This window comes from Rhodnius prolixus, unplaced genomic scaffold (assembly GCF_049639745.1).
Source record: "Rhodnius prolixus isolate KJV_2025 unplaced genomic scaffold, Rpr scaffold_6, whole genome shotgun sequence".
NCBI lineage: Eukaryota > Metazoa > Arthropoda > Insecta > Hemiptera > Reduviidae > Rhodnius > Rhodnius prolixus.
The window spans coordinates 34,918,029-34,938,468 of record NW_027411634.1 but is presented as its reverse complement, the minus strand read 5'-3'; the positions used below and the strand labels follow the sequence as shown (position 1 = coordinate 34,938,468).

At 30.6% G+C, this 20,440-nt stretch overlaps 1 long non-coding RNA gene across 16 annotated transcripts in view; it reads left to right on the top strand.

The window, feature by feature from the left end:
- LOC141460698 (uncharacterized) overlaps nt 1–17,913 on the top strand; it is a 61,808-nt gene extending 43,895 nt beyond the window's left edge. For 12 of the 16 annotated variants that reach the window (XR_012462296.1, XR_012462298.1, XR_012462300.1 and 9 more), the window contains 3 exons: nt 6,204–6,388; nt 7,462–7,707; nt 9,446–9,736. This is a non-coding gene — a long non-coding RNA (uncharacterized lncRNA). Of the gene's footprint in view, nt 1–6,203; nt 6,389–7,461; nt 7,708–9,445; nt 9,737–9,855; nt 10,931–17,156 lie in introns of those variants that run through there. The other 4 variants (XR_012462287.1, XR_012462286.1, XR_012462295.1 and 1 more) reach the window with 4 other exon arrangements.
- Nucleotides 17,914–20,440: the final 2,527 nt, after the last annotated feature.

Below are 20,440 nucleotides of genomic sequence, written 5' to 3'. Positions count from 1 at the left end.
AACAATACACATTCTCATCTCTTGTTACATCGTTCTTTCACTTCTCTCTTCGTATGTGTTTATAACTTGAATCTAGAGAGTCATTTTAATCGTCAAAACATTAATAAGTTGATCAGTTGCTGCAATGGTTGTCTATATGTATATTATTATAGTTTTTTATTTTTTTAGAACAGCTTGCGAAAACTTGTGAACATAAAGAATTTTCCTTACATACATGTTTTCTGCCAACTGTAGTGACTTAATTGATTTGTAAATAATATTCTGCTGTGGGCCAGAACTTTGACCTAGTTGGGAGTATAAACAAATAGGGAACATTCTCTTAATTCTATAATTTATTCCCAGTCAGTCTAGTCCGCATGTTTATGATGTGGACGTGGAGGTTCTGGCAAACAGTACCTAGTTGACCTTCACAACAATCTTTTCTCTCTTATTCTATATGTATGTTACATATCTATATATGCGAGTGACTCACAAACTCAGCTTCCGGCTTGAATAAACGTTTTAACTTGTATTTATTTAAGTATTTTAAGAATTTTCAACATTTTTTACTGCGTATGGAAATTCCCGTAGTAACAGTAAAATTCCAAATTGCTAAAAATTGGCGACGCAAAAGTGCAAACGGAATAATTTTTTAAAAAATATTTTTTTGAAAAGAAAATGTAATTGAGTATATTATAGAGTAATTTTGGTAAGAGAAGTATGTGGTTTCAATAAATTTTTATGTGTCCTTATATTAAAATAAAATAAAAAAAGTGGGTCTTCAATATAACTGCTTCTTTTTATTAGGGAGAACATATCAATGGAAATGCAAAAGTAGTGATCGTTGCTCCTTACAGAGCTAGGAACAAATCAGTATATTCTTTCAGATATCGTAAGATAAAGCATAAGTATCGGCTTTTACGTATTTTATTAAATAAATAAGAATCATGAATAAAACCGAGCGCTATTTCATTGATAAAATATACGAGAAAAAAAGATTGCGTAAGAATATTAGTTATTAAAATAACTGGTAGAATGAGTACTTATTCTGTTAAATTATTTCGCCCTCTCAAGCTTTGGTATTGTTTTTGTTAGGGTATTCCATGAATGTTTGTTGCCAATGATGTAATACTTTTAGAGTTGTAGTGACAAGGTTCTTATAGTCAAGAAAAGGTAAAGATGCAAACATAAAGAATGATTCATGTCCATTCTATGTTGCAGTACCGGTAGTCATGACTGTGAAACGAATATTCTCACAATACTAACTTTCTTCAAATTCTTTCTTATATCTTTCATTATACGTTTGAGATCTTGCGATCTTGCAGATTCACGATCTTGAGTTTTCACAGTTAATTTCCATTTTGATTTTGAAAAAGTTGGTTTTACTAATTGACCTGTATGCCTTGTAAGCCTTGTCTGTCTGTCAGTTAGTTTACATTGTTCAGCGTAATTCAAAATAGAAAAAATTGTGTTGAAATTTGAGTCTCACTGCGCTTGTATCTTCAATAGCAGCCTAATTACTTAAAATTTATGTTGTTGATGAAGTCCTAAAAAGAAATCTTATCTTCGCTTAAGTAAAATTTGTCTACATTTTCGTGGGTACTAACAATAAAATTTCTAACATTAATGAAAATTTTCTTATGAACCTTTGATAATTGCTAATTTTTTCAGACGAGATTATGGTTTTGTCTTATAGAGATGGACAGATCAAAGAAGATGATCATGTTTGCTTGTCTTTTCATTATGTTACTTAACCTTCAAGAGTGCAAGCAAAACTAGGTATCATTTTGAGTAATTTAAAAAAAATTAAGATCGTCAGTCAGCTTTTTAAATTAGAACGTGTTGCACATCGAGAAAGAGATACTCATATTTTTCCTTTTCTTTCTATTGCCGAACTTTGAAAGTATAATCCCCAAATTATTAAATTCGAATCAACCATTTGCGCTCTTTGCTGTTGATGTTTATGTAAATGATTTTTTTGCATGACAACTTTCACTGCAAAAATTTCACCAAATCATTTATCGCCCACGAGATTCTTACAAATTGAATTGTATTAAATTTCAAATAGTTTTCAAAAGTGATCATTTTAAACTGAACGTAGATGGGAATGTGGAATGAGCTTGAGGGTAATTCGACAATAGCAATTATGCAGCGACTAAGTGCGCTGTAGCCGTAATGCCTACTATTCTTATACAGTTCAACTTCTGACACCTCTGAACGTGGACACTTGCAACATTTTTCCATTTCGTGGCAAAATTTAAAAAAAAAATTGTTATTTTAGGGCATTAAGCGCGCATCTTTTGGTTTCGATTTTCAGTTATTCTCATAACGTGTTGTGTTTTATTCGTAACTAAATAAGTAAAGAGTGATACAAATTTTATTAAAACATTTATTAAAATTAAAGCCACTAATAAATGCTTTACAACAAATATAGGTTAAACATTTACCAATAGATAATTACCAATTATTTAAAATAATTAACACGGATAATTACCAACATTATTATCAAACTTAAACCATAAATGTAAAAATATAAAAGCAACGAATCACATGATATCACTTGTCTACAAACAAATTAAATTGAATTCTTTATAAAATTAATGACCAACTACAATGTTAAAAAGGAAATCATTACAAAAAAAAAATTATCGCGTGATGAAATATTTTGAGCAGAATGAGTCCTGTTACCTTAGTGAAAGCTATGCTACGGGCATGCACAACATATTCCAGTGCGTGAATACTTTTGCCAATACAAGATCCCTGAAGAAGTGCCTGTTCCACCGTTTATATTCCATCAATACGGGTTTTTAATTGGGACTGATTGGTAATAATTTTTATGTGAAACGGAAATGTGATAAGGAAGAGAGAAATTGAGTATAGGAAGAAAAAAGCTATCTTTACAAATTACCAGCAGAGAAATATGGCCAACTAGCTATTAGGCTGTATTTCTAACCAAGCTTTGCAAACATTTCAGAATATATTGAAAACAAATGTTGATATTCTCATCCTCCCATTTGGAGTGAATATTAAAAATGAATCTTGTTTTTGAAAAATGAATTTTGTTTTTAAAAAATGTAAATAGTAAAGTCCCCGTTAAATGCCCCCGTACATGATATCTATGTAACTGTCTCCGACTGAAAAAATAGGTAGTGTATTCTCGTAACCAAACCCAGATTTTTAAATTCAAATAGTAAATAGTCTGATAAATTTCAAAGTGCTAACTTTTTGAAAAAAAAAAAAAAATACAAATTAAAAGCAACGGCCAAATTAGTTACTAACGCTTATGTGTAAGCGCTAATTGTTTAATTTATAGTAGTAATTATGCAATTATTTATTTCAGTAGAAGTAATAAAAATATACATTAGCTAAAAATAAGAACCTAACCGTCGTAGAATCAAATATTTTGTTTACACCGTATCAAATTTATGCTATTCTGCAATCGCGTCAACTTCATAATTATTCAATGACGTCATCTGCTCTCTCATTCATATACCAGTCGAGTAGATAGATGTATGCTAAATATATATATATATTTCTCTTAAAACCATTTACGTCACATTGTAGTGGTGTATTCTGAGGAAAACTTTCGTTAATGTTGAGATTCGTTGTCAGACGGGGTTGTTTTGAACCACAATCCGACTCAAGCATACACTCGACAAATTTGCTGAAACTTGTTTGAAGCCGGCAATATCCCAATGATTTTCTTTTCATCATCTCTAGGAGGCGATGTCCCATACATGGGAATTTTGTGGCTTAAGTGAGACTCTAGGCGTTTCTTTATTTTGCATATGACATGTGTCATCGATGATATCAGCGTTATTCCTTTTCTGGATGAAAGCGTATTCACAGATAGTTTCTCGACCGAAAAGATCGGGACCTAGTTGGGATAGTGAATGTACTGGCCTCTAATCTTTCGGTTATGAGACAAACTTGCTATCGCAGCACTATTCTCCAGCACTTATTCTTTCTGATTATTTATTTCAAAGCGCTCATCACATCTTTGTTCTGCCTCTCATTCAGTACTATTCCCTGAGTAGACCTTTTTGAAGCAATCTGTTTAGTGTACTCTATCATTCCTTAATATCCGCCATAAGCAATTTGCCGGTTTCTTTCTGATAATATTAATTGAAAAGCAGTATTAACAACTGAAGTTGAATTTTAGTAAAATGTGGTAGCCCAATTTTTTTTTTCCGAATGTAAAACTCTCAATATTAGAACTTAAGCTACGAATATGTTCGTAAAGATAATGTCTAAAAGCGAGTTTTCGATGATAATACTATTGCAGAAATTAATGTATAATTAGTAAAATGTAAAGAGAGCATACATAGTGCAGACAGTAATGAGTGAAAAAAGCTATATAACTGGTTAGCTGTATGGCTAGAGAAACTCCTTTGTTTAGGCAAGGACTGAAAGCAAGATAATGCTGCCCGATAAGGAAAACCTCTCCTTATATGGTAAACTCATTCATGTATTTACAGCTCAAGTGTAAAACGTAATCTAAACCAATATAATATGGCCGGCAGGGAGGTACAAAAGAGGGAGAGGCGCGAGAGATTTTGAAACAATTTTAATTAGCGTTTCTAATGTACTTTTCTTATACTAATTAACAGTCGAACAGTTTTCTCGCTTTTTTTATTTATTTAATTTTTCCTTCTCTTCATTACATATTTACAATTTAATTGTTCAACAATTTAATAGAAAATTAAAATTAATTTCTTGATTGTGACTGAATAAAGTTATCAAAGTTTCTTTTATTTGTATCGTATGCATTGTTCAGTCACGTAAAGTAATTCTTTTGTTATGCCATTTTCTATTAATAATCGGTGTAATTTTCATTTTATTATTTTTTTTTGTAACCTTTTAGATGAAATTACGAAATACAAACATGGAAAAATTTATATCTTCATCTTTGCTTTTTTTTTGCTATGTCTCCACTAATTGATTGCTTTCATATAGCCTTCATCTTCAATTCTCGATTTGCCAGCCTCCAAATTTGATCAGCCTCTTCTCATTCCGTCGACGAGCATCGCAGAAAATATGCACAAAATGATTTGAGTAAAATGATAAAAACTCATAGAATTTGTTACTATTTTTAAATTTTGAAAATTTGTTAAGAGAAATCTTAAATTGTAATCCTTCAAGGAGGCAATCATGTCAATCCCTTACACTTCAATTGCTCAGACCTACTTTTTTTTCGGCACATCCACTTCTACGTCATTAGCGCCGCTCAGACCTACTGAACACACTTTTAAGACTGAAGTAAACAGAGGATAAAATGTTAAGTCCTCGCTAAGTATGAAGGCTCCGAAACTGTTCTAGATTGAAAATTCTACTCATCTACAACTGGCTCGGACCGATGAAGAGATGTACGGCGCCCGATTTGCCCATCCACCCATCTCTTCTCGTTGCAGGGCCTTTGTCCCTGGTATCAGTCCAGAAAAATATCTTTAATAGAAAATTAATTTTCTAGTCTCTTAGAACTTGCCATCTTCTTCTGAAGGTAAAGACTTCAGAATCTAGTGCCTTTAACGCTTCCCGACAATCCGAATACAAGCAAACCCTTTTTTGGGGGAGCTGTGACTCTTCTCATCAAAAGAAAGAATGGCATTAATCTTTTTCATGCAAAGAACTGGTCTCTTCGCCAAAAGCAATTATCAACTAGGTAAAGAAGATCACTGGTCCCAGACCTATTCATTCTCATCCAACTATCCATCCATTTTGACGAAATACCTTTCAGAGCTAATTTAACAGAATTCTGGAACTGAGACTTTCAAGATTTTAATTATTTAACCTTTTTCAATAAGCTTACAGAGAGCTGGACCATATTTAATTTGTACAATATAATAAACTAACATGAACAATCTAAATATCTAAGTAGCTACAGCTTCATCTAAATCAGGCTCATGTGAGATGGATTACTGTAAAAGAAGTGAAAATGATTGTTGCTCTCCCAATCAGTGCACGTCCTTTTTCTTTTCATCATTAAAACAATCAGAACATGACTTTCACCTCACCTTACCAACTAATTGGCGAATAATTGTACAATTAGAATATGCTAATTATATTATATCTACTTTCCAAAATAACTTAAGGAATCACAACATATCTGTTCGTTTCTGACTTAGTGCCTATTTTTTTTTTGTGCAATTTTATTTTAATGTAACATATATTTAGCGAATCTATCCTCAAAAGAAAATATATTTTAATACATGAAATGACAATAGGTTCACAGGAAAAAGAGGCTACTGTCTTTAAAGAAAAGGAAAGAATTAAAAGGGATGGCAGCAGAATGAAAGAGAGAAACATTTTAATGCAAATATTTGCAAAACAAAGGGTGCTGCCCAAATAGATCGGGTTGCTAGACACACAGCGTCTAGCTGAAAAGATGAAATGAAGGTGACAATTCAAGGTAAGAAAAGAAAACAAGTCATTAGCAATGTTAGAACTGTGGATATGATTATTGCACTTTGAAAGCAGAGAAAGCATGGATTAATTTCTCTATCTCAATCTTTTCCTTTCCAAGTGAAAAAAGTTTGGATCATATATGACTGACTTTCTCCTATTCTGGTTCTCAAATTTCATTTGGGAAAAATTAGCTAATTTTTAGTAATAGTAAAAGTTAATTTTGACAATATACAGTTTCAAATAGATTTTCAAAAAAGAATGCGGTCTCTACTGGTTACCCGTTCTATCTAGGGTATCAGATATCTTTGAATTTGCTCAATAGGATATTAGAATAGTTAAACTACAGATCGTTTACTTCAGATGGCACTAGGTGGGAAAAACCTAGCGATGAAACTCGACATAGAATCATAATTTTACTAGAGAAATATTTCACATAAAAACTGAATGTAAGAATTTTGTATAAGGAAAGTATCAAAAAATTTTAAAGATAAACAACTTAAAATTCGTGCGTTAAATATCTCATTAACACTATTATTATAGATTAGATTATGACTGACGCCAAGCTGAAGTGTCATTATTTCACTGAACATATTTTGGAAGGCAAAAATTGTACTAGTTATTCAATTCTATCCTCGATTTAATGTACTTTATTCTAACAGAATCCACAAATAAGACATTCGAGAATAGTCCTAGCGACTCTATAAAACTATAAAAGAAAGAACCGCCTATAATGTGAAAAATCGATTTAAATAAATATTAAAAACCATGGGAAATTCCAATGAATGTTCTTTTAGCAAAAGTTCTAAAAACATATGGAATCTGAATAATTTTATAAAATACACTTTAAGGTGGTAAAAATGTATTAATACATATTGAAGATTTTGATGACTCACACGAATGACTAATTGTGAATCAATTTATCCTAGCACGTTTTAACGGTTCCCGATGAAGTCGTTTGAGATTTTTATGCATTTGTTTGCTTTTAATGTATGGTGTATAATGATCAATGTCAAATTCTTAGCTAGATATTCAAAAAATTATTGCAGAAATTTGGTCAGACTTTTATTTCATGTTTAGAGAAGAAGTGATTAATCAGTTTTAAACATGGCTTTGAGGTTTTGCTGAAAAAAGTTGTCTATTCAATATGTTGGAAATTAAAATTTCTTAATGCTGGTAAATGCATAAAAGTCCCGAAAATTAAGGACAGTTTATACTAGACTCATAGAGGTAAAAACTTATTGATGTCATGAGCTCAAAGAGAACGCAAAAAGAGAGAGAATTTGGTCAGATTAAAGTAAGAAGAAAGGTGTCTTAAGTTTAAAGGTATGATTTTAAAGGATTTAAATCTGTTCTTTATAAGGCACTCTCGATTTTATACTCTCGTGTAAATTAGCAAAAGAGGTTAATGTATACCGAACCTGTTAGTTTAATTCTTTTCCCCCTCCTCGGCACATCAACTTCTTGGCTATTATCGCCGAGCTTAGGTTATTCCTTTTTAGAAGAGGATTATTCCTTGTTTAGGTGCTAGAATTCGACGGAGATTTTTGTTAAATTGTCTAGAAGTGCAATTCTTCAGATCAGTTATGTTGTTAATAAGTAACGTTTTAAATGAAAAAAAATAAAGAATTATAAAATATAGTCCTCAATTTTAGCTAAATTCATATTATGGAATCGTAAGAGCAACAAATTTTGTTTCACTCGAAAAATTCTTCTGATTCTGTACGCAGTAATCTTGGTCCCACCCGTTTCACTTAAATGTCAGAATACTGCTGTCTGCTAGACGAAATATTGATCCCTCAATCTGGAACTCCATGTTTCTGAACTAGGAATGTTTTGTACTAGGCCCCCGCCATCCTTCTATTTTATCTGGTTTAGAGTTGTTATATCGAGCATCTCTTCGTTTGAGGACTAAGTAAATCAACTTCCTCTGCTTTGCAATGTTAGGCATTTATTTCAAGAGTATATCAGCTACTTGTCTTAGCATCTTTATATTCCTCTCTTGCTCTTTTCAAAAGTTTCGAAACGTTTTCCATTATTGCCAACATTTCAATTGGCTCGTTACAGTTTAGTTTTTTCACTTTTTAAGACCGAATTTCTGCCCTATATAGTATGTCAGGGCATACTTAAATTTTACAACACTCGAACAATCGTTGGCAACTGTCTTTGAAAAAGTTGGTTCTTTATTTTTGAAAGGTACCTTTCGCCACGCCAATTCGAACTTTAATTTCTTCACAATTCCATCTTCCATTAATCACCGATTATGTATTTATTCAATTTTCAATTGTTTTTTTGTTTTGCATACTTATCGTCATTTTGGGCTTCTTGTTGTTAATTGCCAAACGCAATGCCTAAATTCAACGAAAATGTTAAATATTATAAATTAGTTTCTTCTGGTTATATCGTTATATATAGTTATATCGTTTGCTTACTGGGATCGGAACAATTGTGGACATAAATATTGAATGCAATTTTGGGTCGTCATCGCGGAAGACTGAATGTAAAAGAGCAAAAATTCAAGAATGTGATTAGTTTGGCCCAAATTGAGAATTGCTTCAGGATGATTTTCCCTACAAATTTCGGATTTTGGAGAAACCAACAATAACTTATATGGAATATTAAACTTGTAAATATGATAGGAGGATGTGTTACTTCTTAGTTTATTTTTTTTATCAAAGGAAAGAGAGTCGTTGTCGTTCTAGTCTGAAGCAAATAAAGCCACCATCGGTAATATACACAGTGCATGCAAACTTATCATCACCTAAGAGAATAAAAAGATGTTTTAGGAAACATAAGATCCAAAATAAAAACAACCGCAACTTTCAATTAGACTTTTTGATTTTTTTTATGGTTTTGCCGTTTATGGGGCATACATATTTCATTTTTATTTTTACATATCAGTAATTTTGCCGTGAACGTCTACTCCCATCTTTTTACTTTAGCTAATTTAATGTATGTAAATTATTACAACTACAAACAAAAAATTTCGCCAGTCAAATTTTTTGATTTTGTATCTTCTGTACGTCATGTATTTTACCATTAACAACTTCAAACTGTTTTACAGCTGATAACCACTCTCAACTGAGCTTCAGTTTAAAATTTTCTATTATACTGAAATAGAACTATGATGACTGTTTGAGGAAAGTAGATAGAAGAAGCGTGACATAAATAAAAGCGATCAGATGATGCGTTTGTCTATTTGTCAATGAATCTCCCACTGGGATTTGAGATGTTATGAGTCACCACAAGAATGAGTCACAAAAAAAGTACACTGATATTGTTTATAGGAACATATAACATGATACATTATCAATTAAATAATTTTATCATTACTGTAATCACATACATTACCATAGTTAATGTGATTTTTTTTTGTTATTTCCAATGAAATCTCTTTCTTTTCTTTTTTTGCATACACACCATATTTTTGCATCTATTTATGAGGTCAAGTTTTAATTTGAAATATTTTTCAAGGAGTGGATATATTTTTAATATATCTTGTGAAGAGACATTGCGATATGAGTTTTACCATATTTATTGTTAAGGTATTTTAAAAGAAGTGGCATAAAATGAACTTTTTGTCTGGCGGTACGAGGTGAGTATTGGATAAATCAAAGTTGTCAAAAAGTTACACTTGCAGTTTGTAGAATTAAAATGCAATCATGTGTTATCATCAATTTTATTTAGTCTTTTTATATTTCTGACTTGTTTAGGATTTTCATCCATCATCAGAATTTGATTCATCAATTTGGTGTTGAGAATTTCACTACACTTATGTTTCTGTCACATATTACACTTGCTGACTCAACCTGTTTACAGTATGTAATTTGTAATAATGGTTTTACTCAGAATAAATTTACGTATTTAACTTTAAAAAAAATAAATGTAGAAATAGTTTGCAACATATCATAGTGTGCAGACGTAAATGTTTGAATAAAATAATACAAGTTTTGTTTGTTAGATATAACAAAGTTTAAAATGTGGATTAGGTCCTAGTACTGGAATCTGCAAGTGTACTGCGAGACGGGGACATAAGTGAAGTTGAAATCTCTACATCAAATGGTTTAATCTACCTCAGATAGTGGATGAACGTCTGGAACCTGTTGAGATACCATAAATATGCGATAAAATGAAGTATTTAACTTTTTTGGATTGCTGGTAAAAGCATTGCTAGAATTCTGTTTGGTGGAAATCTGTTAATCATTACAATTTTCCGTAAAGGCTGTTTCTGGGAAATTACCGAATTTGAGATATAACTATGTACTCTGGAGAAAAGTATTAAAGTATATGTTTAGTCTTTAAAAAAATTGATACATTTATAATTGTGAAAGTTGAATTGAAAAATTGAATTGGAAGTTTTATGGGAGTTTTATACAAGATACTTTAGTTTTTAAAGAGTGGTCGGGGGCTCAACTAATATATTTATAGTTTATTTGAATAAATCAATTATTCGGATAGTAATTTAAATTAAGATTTTAAAAATCATTATAGTTTTGTTTACAAATAATGTAACCACGAAAATTTGGTTATGAATAATTTTAAAAAATTGTTAAAAATATATTACGTTTTTAAAAATATTGTTTTTATATAAAAATATAAAAGAACAGTGACCGGTTCATTACCCCTTTTTTCATGTATTGGATATAATAAAGTCCTTTCTTCATTTTTTTTTTCCATTATCGTACCATGTTTAACTTCTCCTTTAACACACTACATAATTGGTACATAAGCGGATTTTCATTTTGCTACAAAGTTCTTTAACACAGTTCACAACTTCCCCTTTTTAAGATTGTTGAACTGAAAAAGGATATAATCCTTGATGTTGTTAATAAAAATGAATGTGTTAACCAGATATGGTAATCTTGTCACACATACACACACTCTCCCTCTGTCCGACATTTCTTTATATGTGTGTGTTTGACTGTTTCAGCGTATATAGTCCCTAGAACGTCCTCTAACATTTTTTTGACATGTTAGAATGTTGCCATCACTTCATTTATAAATTCTTTACTGTATTTGGTGATGTTTCTTTTTTCTGTAACTACTGAATATATTTATAATTAAACGAAACTAACTCAAATATTTAACTTATTTATCTTAGTTAAAGTAAGTTATTTTCTTATTTAGCAACTTCATTAAATATTAAGTAGAATTAATTTTAAGAACAATGTTCGATGTCTTAGGTCATAAAAGCTCCGTAACTGTCAGAATCCTCCTCAGGGCTTTGTTATGCGTTGCATTCCGGATAATACGTTTGGTTGAAAGTTACGACTCTGTAGAATTTAAGCAAAATAGAATTTTAGCTACATACTTAATCCACAAACAATATACGGTGCTAATGAAAAATGCAATGGTAATTTAAAGAGAAGTCCAAAAGCTGTCTTATCGGCAAATTTAAAAATCAATTTTCACAAAAAATTTCTTTTTCCAAATGATTTACATTACACTCGAGAAACAACAGTTTTTCCCCTTAACTTCATTGTTACCGGCATATGTTTTTAATTATTTTGAACACTACTCAAATTTTTTGGTAAATTTTCGCCTAAGCTGTGAAATTTTCTGCGGAAAATATTATTGAGTTATTATTAAAAACTGTTATTGATAAGAAGTTTTCCGGGTTATTACGACAGAACTCATTATTAGAACTGACTGCATCCTTACAGTATGGTGGTTAAAACTGAGTCATAAGTTGAACCTAATCTATCGCTTCAAACTGTTATCAAAAAGACTTCAGATCGTTACTATTTACACTGTAAGATAAAAATAACTGAACAATTACAGCGTTCATCCGTTATTCAGTCAAAACTAAGAACAACTGTTAAGACAGTGCATGATTATGGAGTAATATTTCATATATTTACTGAATTTGAAAAATCATCCAAAAAATTTGAACATTCTCTCAATTTATAGTCATGTGATTGTTTTAGTCAGACATATGCGTGACCCTCAGAACTGCCTGAGATGTATCACTTTCCAGAATTTATTAATTAAATTTTTGGATAAAAAGCTGAGATGCGTTATAATTTTATACGCACTCTCATTTCAGTATGCAGCTGTTTTGTTTAAGTCGCTGAACGATCTAATTTCATCCTTCATCTCTAGTAGACTACGGCTTCTTCTAGTTGGCTATTCAAAGATCCTCCTCCTCCATAATTTATTATACGTTGCTGCAAAAAAATAAAATAATAATAAATTGCAAATTATTCATTCTTCATGCTTTCTTTTTCCTTGATAAGGTGGAGCAGTTCTTTTACTATTCTGCTTACTTTGAAAGTCCTTGATTCGTAATCGTACTTAGTAATTTGGAACTTATTGCTCTATTTTGTTCAATATTTCAGACTTAAGCATTCAGTTGCGTTCGTTTATAGCAAAAAAAAAAAAAATCTAAGATGAGTCAAATGCATTTATACTCAGTAAAAAGTGGAACATAATCTATACTCTCTTTGAAACGAATGTGGGGGCAGTTCAGATACCAACTTGAACTGTCTGTAATTTTAGGAAGATGATCTGTTTATATAAAATCACGAGCTCGCCTTCTACGAAAGTCTCAAAATAAAAACATGAATTCAGAAAAAAGTTATTGCAATTAATAAAAAATATCCATACCAAAAAAACAATTCGCCAATAAGGGAGTAATTATCGCGAAATATATATTTTCTTATTAGAAACTTAATGTTTGAACAAATAATTCTAAGGATAAAAGAGGTTTCTCCTTTTTTTTACAACTCGACATTGATAATAGTTTTGTATGCGTCGGCATGAGGCCTTAGTTGAAGTTGTATTTTACCCTGACCTATTCATTGCCTTTACATCCTCTTATGTTTTATACACGGTGATAAATTGGCGCTGTTACAGTAATATCCAATCACATTCATCCTCAACAACAGCCTTCTAAAAGAATCAATTTCAAACAGGCAAGTTTGCAACAAGCAACTAGATCCCCTCATTTCCTCTTTATTTTCGTTAGACAGAGCTCATAATTTTGCCTAGCAAATCCTTTTGACAGTAGTTAATAGATCTTTAAACTTAGTACACTGACCGCCTACATGTTGATTGATATTTTTATTTGAAATTTTCCTAGGAAATTCCATCTTAAGATATTTTTCTAGATATCTAGAACAAACAAAATAAAGGGCTCTTACAAATAGAATGGTAAAAATTTCATGATCGATTTTTGGGTGTACGAATATTAAGCATCTTATGAATGAATTTTTTTTTTTCGCATAATAGGCAGAAATAATGCCACTTTAACAGTCTTCTTATTTTTCAAGAACTTTTACACTAACATTCTAGTTCTACTTAAACACGAGACAAATGGACATATTTAAGTTGTTGTATATAAATACAAACAAAATAAAGGGCTCTTACAAATAGAATGGTAAAAATTTCATGATCGATTTTTGGGTGTACGAATATTAAGCATCTTATGAATGAATTTTTTTTTTTCGCATAATAGGCAGAAATAATGCCACTTTAACAGTCTTCTTATTTTTCAAGAACTTTTACACTAACATTCTAGTTCTACTTAAACACGAGACAAATGGACATATTTAAGTTGTTGTATATAAATACAAACAAAATAAAGGGCTCTTACAAATAGAATGGTAAAAATTTCATGATCGATTTTTGGGTGTACGAATATTAAGCATCTTATGAATGAATTTTTTTTTTTCGCATAATAGGCAGAAATAATGCCACTTTAACAGTCTTCTTATTTTTCAAGAACTTTTACACTAACATTCTAGTTCTACTTAAACACGAGACAAATGGACATATTTAAGTTGTTGTATATAAATACAAACAAAATAAAGGGCTCTTACAAATAGAATGGTAAAAATTTCATGATCGATTTTTGGGTGTACGAATATTAAGCATCTTATGAATGAATTTTTTTTTTTCGCATAATAGGCAGAAATAATGCCACTTTAACAGTCTTCTTATTTTTCAAGAACTTTTACACTAACATTCTAGTTCTACTTAAACACGAGACAAATGGACATATTTAAGTTGTTGTATATAAATACAAACAAAATAAAGGGCTCTTACAAATAGAATGGTAAAAATTTCATGATCGATTTTTGGGTGTACGAATATTAAGCATCTTATGAATGAATTTTTTTTTTTCGCATAATAGGCAGAAATAATGCCACTTTAACAGTCTTCTTATTTTTCAAGAACTTTTACACTAACATTCTAGTTCTACTTAAACACGAGACAAATGGACATATTTAAGTTGTTGTATATAAATACAAACAAAATAAAGGGCTCTTACAAATAGAATGGTAAAAATTTCATGATCGATTTTTGGGTGTACGAATATTAAGCATCTTATGAATGAATTTTTTTTTTTCGCATAATAGGCAGAAATAATGCCACTTTAACAGTCTTCTTATTTTTCAAGAACTTTTACACTAACATTCTAGTTCTACTTAAACACGAGACAAATGGACATATTTAAGTTGTTGTATATAAATACAAACAAAATAAAGGGCTCTTACAAATAGAATGGTAAAAATTTCATGATCGATTTTTGGGTGTACGAATATTAAGCATCTTATGAATGAATTTTTTTTTTTCGCATAATAGGCAGAAATAATGCCACTTTAACAGTCTTCTTATTTTTCAAGAACTTTTACACTAACATTCTAGTTCTACTTAAACACGAGACAAATGGACATATTTAAGTTGTTGTATATAAATACAAACAAAATAAAGGGCTCTTACAAATAGAATGGTAAAAATTTCATGATCGATTTTTGGGTGTACGAATATTAAGCATCTTATGAATGAATTTTTTTTTTTCGCATAATAGGCAGAAATAATGCCACTTTAACAGTCTTCTTATTTTTCAAGAACTTTTACACTAACATTCTAGTTCTACTTAAACACGAGACAAATGGACATATTTAAGTTGTTGTATATAAATACAAACAAAATAAAGGGCTCTTACAAATAGAATGGTAAAAATTTCATGATCGATTTTTGGGTGTACGAATATTAAGCATCTTATGAATGAATTTTTTTTTTTCGCATAATAGGCAGAAATAATGCCACTTTAACAGTCTTCTTATTTTTCAAGAACTTTTACACTAACATTCTAGTTCTACTTAAACACGAGACAAATGGACATATTTAAGTTGTTGTATATAAATACAAACAAAATAAAGGGCTCTTACAAATAGAATGGTAAAAATTTCATGATCGATTTTTGGGTGTACGAATATTAAGCATCTTATGAATGAATTTTTTTTTTTCGCATAATAGGCAGAAATAATGCCACTTTAACAGTCTTCTTATTTTTCAAGAACTTTTACACTAACATTCTAGTTCTACTTAAACACGAGACAAATGGACATATTTAAGTTGTTGTATATAAATACAAACAAAATAAAGGGCTCTTACAAATAGAATGGTAAAAATTTCATGATCGATTTTTGGGTGTACGAATATTAAGCATCTTATGAATGAATTTTTTTTTTTCGCATAATAGGCAGAAATAATGCCACTTTAACAGTCTTCTTATTTTTCAAGAACTTTTACACTAACATTCTAGTTCTACTTAAACACGAGACAAATGGACATATTTAAGTTGTTGTATATAAATACAAACAAAAACTAAAATGTGATGGTTTATCGACAAAAATAAAAGTAGATAAAAATAGATTTTCATTTCATTCACATTCTTATACGTTCTATTTTAAATTATTCTGTTCCAAAATAGACATTGTTTTTGTTTTACTTTTCGGCAAGGTTGTGTTTTATGATCAATTAGCTTAAATAAATTTTTCTTTTTAATTACATAAATGCTTTGTAGTAACTTAAAAAAATATTTTTGTATGCAATTGTGTGTAACTATTGTAATTTAATCTTCCAAGCGCTAGTCTTCAATATATTGTTTAGAGAAGCCGGAGCGGAGTTGACTCTCTCTTGACATCGCTCTTAAGTAGAATTAGAAGAGATGCTCTTACTAGTGCATTAATAGAACCTTCAGATCGCGTTCTGGACAACCCCCATAGAATCTAACCAAGGGTGAGCAGTACTTTTACATATTGTAAAGGAAGCCCATGGTCTGAGCTTCTAGAGGAGTAATCAATGATTAAGAAAAAGTGTTTAAAAAAGTAATATTGGGTCGGGTAGAGAGTAATTGAATGCGTGTGTACTAGGCTCAAGAATAAAGGTCCCTTTTAAGTTCCAGCTTGTTGCTCCATTAGATTACTAAGTGCCACATCAGTTCCACCTTTTTTATTATCAATAAAAAATGGCTCAATTAACGGATAGAACGCACTTGGCAGGTAGCGAACGATTTGTAGGTATTCCATCAGCTTTCTATACGTGAGTTGCGGCTCCTGGAAGTGTTGGCACCAGATTTTTTGGTTCATTATTTGTAAGTCTGTTTCATTTTTATTGTTTTGTAAACATTTATTCACGAAAAAACAATGGAGTTAATTTAAATTTATAAGAAATCTGTGGATTCCAAAAACATCCTTCATTCTTTAAGGTATGGAAACATAAATTTTAAAAGGAGTGAGTTACTTTACCTATTTTTCAGGCGTGGCTTAACGTTAGCTACCGATTAGGTAGGTATCTTGGGCGGAGGCGGAAGCACACGCTTTACAATTAAATTAATTTTCTATCAAATAAAAAGTAGCTACACACGGGATTAGAACTGGGTATCTCCCACTTACAAATCCATGTTCTTTTACATGGAACAACTTATTTATTTCTAACTTTATATACTTTATCTTATTATTTTTATCACTTTTCATTTTTTTCAGGGAATAGTGAATAAAATATTAGCGGCTACAGCTATTTGCTTTCTGAGGTATGCTCATGTCTGATGTTTAAATATGTACAGCTGAGTTTATATACGCCAAATCGTCCCAAATAATGTAGTGCAGTAGAGTTAATCCCTGCAAATAAAGATAAGCCAGTTTCATCTCAATTACTAATATGAATCTCCCATTTGCAACAAGGAAGTTGCAGGCTTTGCGTTGATTTCTTGTACTACTAAAATTTATACTAATTTTTTACTATGGGTGAACCAATACTTGTAAGTCTGTCTAGTAAAACTTCCTGTACTAAAGCGGAAGAAAAGCTTAACTTTTATAATACATTACATGCAGCCGTGACCCTGGGAAGCACCTTCAGGAGATCTAAGTGTGCCAAGGCGACAGTTTTATAAGAACTTATTTTAATGTTCAATAGTCGAAATAAAATATAATAAAAATAAAGAAATATGATACATATTTAGCTTTTTATTATTTTAGAATTCATCTTACACGCTCTGTTTATTAGTGTACATGCAAGTGTGGAAAGTGAATTGTAGAATTAACTTTAACAATGAAACCATTATTCTGCTTTACCATAAAAGGCAATAAAATCAGAAGTTTATTTTTTTTGTTTATCCAGTTATATTCAAGGTTAGCGTTTTATTTAATTTTCCAGCGCAGGATCTACGACCTAGGTTTAGTATTTTTTTTATTACTTCATGTTTTCCATTGTTTATTAAATAACTGTTAACATATTTACAATAACTAAGCAGTTTTGTTTATTAATTACCTTTCAGTCATTAATGGATTTTTATATTAGTTTTATTTAATCGTGAAAAATGTGATGTGAACTTTCACAAGATAACTTACTGCAACTATTACAGTTATGAACTTCGTAAAAGTTTCCCTCAAATAAATATGGTATTTCGGTAGGTACAAATCGTCACCTACAGCAGACAAGACCAAGCCCCCTTTAACATCTTTGTTGATTCTCAACGTCGTAAGCCATGTATCCCCATTTCTTGCAAATGGAAGTTTAGCATTCGGCAATGGATACAGCGCACTTGGCCTCATTTCAACACAAATATGATAATAACGAAAATGATCGGCCATTTATCTAAAGATCAAAGAAATGATATTAAAATACGTCTTTTATGGAGCATTTTTGTGACTTTTCCGCCATTTTGCGTGTGAATGTTCTCCCTACATTCTGCAGTTTCTACTTTACATAAATGAGCTCTAATCGGTTACCACTTTTATAGTTGAGGATTGTTTATCTTTTTTTTTATTATTATATCATTCTTACTCCTGTTTATGGAAATTTTAAGAAGAATAAACAGTACATTAAGTTACTTGAAACAATAAAAAAAATATGCTTATAAGGAAATTTTGTACCGGTGCTGAATCTGAGATTTCCGCGTTTCAGTCCAGTACACCAACTACTTTGCTAAACGCTTATTTCTTTGCATTTTAATTAATTGATTTGAAGTTACTTATATAGAAGTTTAGATTTTTATGTATATATTTATAATTTATACATATAATGTAGTTATTTGTGTAATATGTATAATTGAATAGCCTATAACTACAGACACTATTGTCTGCAAAATTCCTTCTCTCTTTCATACATACACATTAAACTGGTGGAGATAATAATGTTTGTTATCTAGGTATAGCAGAATTCTGAATGTGATATCTAAACGAAGTAACCAAGCTGTCTTAATGTCTTCAAAGCATTTAGCTAACCGATAGGTTCTCCCGAAAGCTCCTAAAAACGTTTTTATTGAAATTGGTTTGTGTACCAGTGTATAAAAAATAACAAACATAATTGCTGGAAGTTCAAATATCGGTAAGATTAATCTCTTCGAGGAGGACTCGAAGGAGCGTTGCCGAAATCAGAGCTGATTGCATCCAGTTGTGATAGAGTAGTTGGTCCATTTGGATAGAATATTAGAAATATTAAATAAGACGCAAAATTTTGGAAATTGAAGAAAATGGCTTGACCAGAAGTGTGAATCTCTTCACGATTTCTTTTTAGCTTCCGTATTTCGTTACACAGATATCTTAATATTTTAATAATGTTTGAAATTCTAATTTAAGAAAGGGTTCTAGGACCTCAAACTTCCCTCAAGACCCCTTTCATTTTGGTAAAACTTTATTATAGCCAAACATTTAATAAAAGATCATTATTTTAAGAAAACCTTAACAAGTTTTTAGGTTGGAAGGAAAATTTTGCGGGTTTTGATATTTTAGTGACGATTAAATTGGAGGAGCACAATAAAACTTTAAAACTATCCGACTTTCCTTCTAACATAGAAAAAGTAAAGTGTTTTCATATTTTATTATTATTTTTTGGTTAGGTGATGGTGAATTTTACCATTTTATGTATGAAATTAAGTGAGGTAACATATGTATGTATTTTTACGGGGAGTATTTCTAATAAAAAGTTGGTTGCCCTGGTAACTGCATTACCATCTATTTTACAGCCAACCTCTTCAACATTTTGTAAACTTGTACACAAAGAATAGAACAATTATGTATAACGTTTTGTTAAAGTTCTAAGCTACTAAATATTTAATGAGTAACAATTCCTTTTCTTTTTTTTTTGTTAATTTCAGTCAGTATCAAGGTTATTAGGAAAATATTGGTTTCTATTTCTAACTGAACACCAATTGAGAATGGAACTTTATTTTTGTTTTATTAGTTAACACTTTTACAGGAAAATTCGGTACAGAGCTGTTCAGAAGAAGAATTAGAACGGCTTCCCTCTTAAGTCGATTTCGGTATTGTGAATGGTTTTACAATCTACAATTCCAATCAGAATTAAATGAATTCTTGAAATATGTAACATATGAGGAAATTTATAAATTAGAATCTTATGAATTGATATAACAGAAAGTCATTGAGTGTTCACTTCAGATTAAATTTAGGTATTAATTAAATTTTATTAAATAAATAAAAGAAAATAAATTGGTAAGCAATAAATTTAATCTTTATCCAGAAAATTCTTTACACTTTACGGTGTTAAGAGAACTATTGTAGGGAGGGTCATAGGTCCCTAGTAGACAGAATCGATATCAGCTTTCGTCAGCTGATCATGTATTTATTTCCATTGTTCACTATTATCTTAGGATATTTTTATTTTAAATTTCTTTTTATTATTTTCTGCAATACAAGATTTTTTATACAAGTTTTTTTCTATTTATTTAGAAGTAAACATAGTTCAGCATGAAAAGTGTCCAGCAAATTTGTTAGAACAGGTCATTAGTGAACCAGAGGATCGTTTAGTA